This window comes from Thermobia domestica, chromosome 4 (genome assembly GCF_964235325.1).
Source record: "Thermobia domestica chromosome 4, izTheDome1.hap1.1, whole genome shotgun sequence".
In the NCBI taxonomy this organism is placed as follows: Eukaryota; Metazoa; Arthropoda; class Insecta; order Zygentoma; family Lepismatidae; genus Thermobia; species Thermobia domestica.
Genome location: NC_137457.1, coordinates 152,791,198 through 152,797,197, shown reverse-complemented (window position 1 = coordinate 152,797,197; position 6,000 = coordinate 152,791,198).

Genomic DNA, 6,000 nt, shown 5'->3' with positions numbered 1-6,000 from the left:
AACGTCACATTCGTTCTTGTAAATTCATCTATAATACTCTTTTGTAATTCTTTGTAACCGATGTCACTAGTATTTCGTCTCTTCAAAAATACTTTGGTCCACTGCCTACCATTTCCTTTAAACACGCTTGGCAACAGTTCCTTTCTTTTATCCTCGCTCACGCCTGCCATTTGACACGCGTCGTCAAACTCATCGAAAAATCCTACAATGTCGTTGTCAACTTTTAAATCAAGCTTCGGGAGTTTATTAACGCCCGAATAAAACATTACACTGGTCGCCATCTTGTTTTCTTGCGAACTACTGGATTGTTTATTACTTATCACGCTACTTTCGAACGGAAAGATAGACTCAAAATCTTCTGGGTACGACTTTGCTACAGGACTTAATGGAAAATTTTCTACAGGCCCTAATTTTAAACTAGGTTTTACACTTTCATGCTCTGTTACTTTAACTTGCTTTTTTTCTATTTGAGGTAGCAATATTGAATAAACTTCCGACTTGTACCCCTCTTCCAGCTCTTTGTGCTCTAGTACGAATTGTATCGTCACTCATTTAATTACTAATCACCTCACTTATTATTCATATAATACGTATATTTCGAGCATCTATAACTAATTGGTCGGGAGGGTCGGTTAAAATTATCTTCCTATTGCTTAAAAATTATAATCACGTTTCATAAAATCCTACTTATAACTAACACCTTATAACTAAATACCTTAAAACTATAATTGCTAATTTGAGAAAATAATTTAAATATTCATAATGTTACACTTCATCGTAGACAGGGTGGGAAGGGTGGGATTTATTTACTAATATAACGTAATATATCATAATTCAACAATGGGTGGGTTGGGAGGGACTTAATTAATCTCGCTACTATTGTGCTGTTATCGAAACCGACAGCATACTCCACCATGCTATGTAACCTATGTATTGCACTAGGATCGCTACCTTGACTTTACGTCTTTCAGCATGTCCACCATGACAACCCAGTCACTCTATGCCTAATTTGGGGATGCTATTTGAGTGATACTGAGCGCCTTCCACTCACCATCTAGAATGAGTGGGAATGATCTCAAATACATGTGCGAGAGGTTAACTAAATTTCCATATACCAACTGGGGATTAATTCTGATAATAAAACATTTACTTCAATCATATAATAACAATTATATTTCTTTTAGATAAACTTTGTGAATGTAACTGTTGTGATGTATTAATTACGGATAATCGGAATATTTGCCAGTCGAGTATCGCCGATCGAGTATTGAGCCTTTGAGCCCTGAATAGAAGTAACACATACCTGATATTTTCTGATGACGCTCCGCTGATGATCTAGGTGTTGGAGGTAGTATCGCCAAGTTGATACTTCCAATTAGTGATTGATGTAGACGAGCATTGAGTATGGTATACTCCCAAAATGCTAACGATGATGCGATGTTCTCCGTAGATAGAATATTGTATTCTAAGTTGACTGTCGGTTGACTGTCAGTTGACTGTCCCGCTGTCTTTGACTAAACACTCAAAGACCGATCTTGTAGATTACTAAGGACTGATTCTCGCTGATCCTAAAGACTGTTCCAAGACTCTCCTGAAGACCTCTCGTCTCCCGGTTTTCTTCAACTTGGTCCTCCTCCTGTCGTCTGCTGGATGGCACGTGCGACGCCCTTTCACTTGGAGAAACAAATTCTTTCCTTGTGTCAAGACTCAAAAACTGCAACTCTCGACACACTCCGATTTCTCGATTCTAAGCAATTTCCTCATATCCGTGAATGTGTGAAATGTTCACAAAAGCTTACAAAACTCTCTTTTCATAATGTACAGTATTTGGCCTATGCAAGAATTGACGCATTGTCTGCATTGTCTTCCTGCATTGGCAGACTCTCAATGAAACATTTTATTTACATTTTATTTACATCATTTCGCTGACCATTGGATAATAATATTCCTCAGCTTGCATTAACTTAAGTCGTAACAATTATTCACCTTAACCTTATTATTTTATAAAACGCGATCTTTGCAACCTAAATAAACATTGATTAAAATAAAATTATTAGACATAATTTTCGATTTAAAAACGAGTACTGCCACAATATATATATATATATATATATACAGGGTGGTTCAGTAATGTTGGACAGCCCTGAATAAATCGGAAACCAGAAGAGATATTAGCAAGAGTTTGGTGGATCCAGATACTTGTGGAAGGGGGACGTCTTTTGAGGTACCACACAATGTTACCAGGTCAACAGTGTTGCCAGCTCAGTACAAAGTTTTATTTCTTTAAATGGAACATATAGAAGTTTATGCCATCAATAGAATTAGTATAGAATGTGAATGCCAACAAGCGAAACCACACCTGTCAGTGTTGCCAAATAAGGAAGTTATAAAACTTCAAAGATCAAGAAATTAAAGTGTCCGTAGAGCAAAACTAGCAAAAAGGCAAGAAAAATAATACTACGGAATGAAAAGGAGTAACCGAAAGAGTAAACCAAAGAACGCACAGCATCCAGTGAGTAACAGGGTTGCCACAGTAAAGGGGGAAAAATTTATTTAACGATTAGACCCATGTAGTTCTTACATTTTTTTGGGCGTGTCATTTTCATTACTCGTTCCTGTAGTTTGGAGGGCGAGGGAATTATTATGTAGTGTTGCAAACTCCGCACACCTTTGGTGTATCTCGGAAACGGCTAGAGATATTGATTTCGAACAAACGCTATTAGGATTCCTGAATCTTACATGAACTCTCTATGGTGTTTCCAGCATTATGTCATATGGGCACTTTTCCTCCTATAGCAACTGCAAAATTTTCAATTTTTTCCCCCTTTACTGTGGCAACCCTGTTACTCACTGGATGCTGTGCGTTCTTTGGTTTACTCTTTCGGTTACTCCTTTTCATTCCGTAGTATTATTTTTCTTGCCTTTTTGCTAGTTTTGCTCTACGGACACTTTAATTTCTTGATCTTTGAAGTTTTATAACTTCCTTATTTGGCAACACTGACAGGTGTGGTTTCGCTTGTTGGTATTCACATTCCATACTAATTCTTTTGATGGCATAAACTTCTATATGTTCCATTTAAAAAAATAAAACTTTGTACTGAGCTGGCAACACTGTTGACCTGATAACATTGTGTGGTACCTCACAAGACGTCCCCCTTCCACAAGTATCTGGATCCACCAAACTCTTGCTAATATCTCTTCTGGTTTTCGATTTATTCAGGGCTGTCCAACATTACTGAACCACCCTGTATATATATATATATATATATATATATATATATATATATATATATATATATATATATATGTGTGTGTGTGTGTGTGTATGTATGTTTATAAATAGTGTTAATGAACTATACCGCCAAACTGCAAGAGGTGATCCCTCACATAAAAATATCAGAAAAAGTTCATGGACCCGTGGCAAAAAGTGAAAAGTGCAAACTTTCAGAGCGAGAGCTGTCCATAATTGCGAAAACCTAATTTTCAATAGGCCCTATTTCGAATTCCGGAGACTGTGGATTGTAGTTCTTGTCAGCGTGAAGAAAGCCACACATACATAATCAAAATGTGTATCTTTCATCAATTGTTAATAGGTGTACAGAGTATTGCCTACAGGGTGTTATTCTGAGATATGTTTTCAATAAAGTTCTCAGATATATTCCCTGACTTCAAGAAGGGTACAAAGTAGGCAGGAGGTACTCCTTGACAACACTGGACATCCAATGCTTCGGAGGGAAGGCGGGAGTGTTAGAAAACGGTAGTTCCATGTTTCTTTGTGTTCCGAATAACGTGTGATGATATATTTCGTCACGCTGTATTTCACGTTTTCTTCACTGATAAGCTTGCAAGAAAACATCGCACCATGCGGTTTCCCGACTACGAGAGATCGTGCTACTGACGATTGTTGTTAATACTTCCAACATCGCACCAAGGAATTCTGTGTTCACTGGTATCAAGGCTTATCGTTTGGATGTTTGGACCAGTCATAAAGCCAGAGCATATCTCAAAATCCGGTTGGGGGCATGTCTGCGAATTTCACCCTGTAGGGAAGAAGCTGTACACCCATTGAACATTAATGAAATATGCATTTTTGGACTGTGTATGTGTCACTTGTTTTACGCTGATAAGGACTACCATCCACAGTCTATCTCATTTGAAATAGGGCCTCTTCAAATTTGGCCTTTCCGCGATTTTGGACGGTTTCTTGTTCTGAAACTATGCACTTTTTGCCATAGGACCGTATGAACTTTTCCTCTTGTTTTCATTTGAGGAACAACAACTTACAGATTGTCGGTATAGTACATCAACATCCTGTGTATATATACCTAGGTATGTATAATTTGAATTCATGAATTTCGTTAACATATCCTCAGTACTGCTACAAAAGTCAGTATCCTTGATCCTTGTTAGTTTGATAACTGAACAACCAACCTCATTTTTCCATTTCTGTATAATTTGGATTCTGTATAATTTAGTATACAACTGCCTACGGGGTGTTACAAAGAAGAATCTTTTATATTGTTTCCTTCATAATTCTTTCGATGGTATTACACAGTATGTTTTTACTTTTACGTAAATTGGCAGTGTTTATAATTCCTTCTAAAATTTACAAGGACATTTGGACTTCCTTTTGAACTTCATAGCTTTTCGTAGTCTAACTATCTAAAATAATTCTTTATCAATCCAGCGTGTCCAGGAAAATATCTTATTTAAATAATATTAAATGGTATCAAAAGCAAATCCAATCTTTAAATTTATTTACGAAATACGCAGTCCATCTCCTAGTAAAAGAACTGATATTTAAAAAGAAAAAATAAAATGGTAGAGGAAGGAATTTATTACGATTGATATAGATGTACACATCTTGGCTATTCATCGCACGTATTCAGTATGGATCTCTAGATATGTCTCTGTTTATTTCTTGCTTCAATTGTGGATCTGGAGTTGCTTATACACTCGTATTCAGCAGACAGGCTTCTAACTGATTGTTCGTTTATGTAGACAAAATATCAATTACTCACACCCTAATTTCACGTAAGGCTGATATTAAGACAAAAGCGGATTACTTATTCCAAACACCCATTGCTCACTAAAAGCAAAAAAGAGAAATTTTCAGGCATATTCAATTATATCGAGGAGTGGTAACATTGGTTCTTCATCCCTGTCCAGTAACCAATAACATCCCCTTACATACTGATAATTAATGTTATTGCCTTGCAATAAAAATATAGGTTAAGTGGTTTTGCATACATAGAACAATTGTGATAATTTATTTAAAAGTCGTATAAAGCTACAATAAATAAATTAAGCAATAGAGCTATATATTTGGTCACCAATAATATGCAGCACTATTGCTTAATTTTATATTAGTGTCATATTAGTTTATTATGGACATTCGTCGAATTCACAAAAGAAGTAATGTTTATTTTTACAGTCCTCAACGCTCAATTTTGCGTCACTGTTTATAACGACACACTCATCACTGCCCTTAGGATGGCCGCTATACCACTCGGAATATCCTGCGTCTCCCAATGGTTGTCCTAGAAAGAAATATAAAGAGTAAGAAAATGCATAGAGTATAATTAATTTCTGAAATTGAAGCGAAACCTTGCAATATATTTTTATCCTAAAATGTACATTAGAAAGTATCGAAAAAATTATTTTAAATGTTAAGCTAGGTAGGGCGAAAAAGTGGCCATTTCTGACCAAAAAGCCGGCCGACCTTTTCATAATCTCTGAAGTCTTTTCGCCGGCGCGGATCCACCTTGAAGTCTTGATGGCGATTTGGGTATGCAACCCGGACAATAATTTCAAAACACTTCATTATTAGACTATTTTACGTGTTTTTTGCATTATGGTCGTTTATCGCTTTCTATATGCCAAATATGTTAAATTCGTGCTTCCCTGGATCGTTTGACGTGCTATTTACTTATACTTTTGATACATTATTGTCAATTTAGAACAAAATTTCCTTTTTTCGATTGATGTTTTCCAATTCTT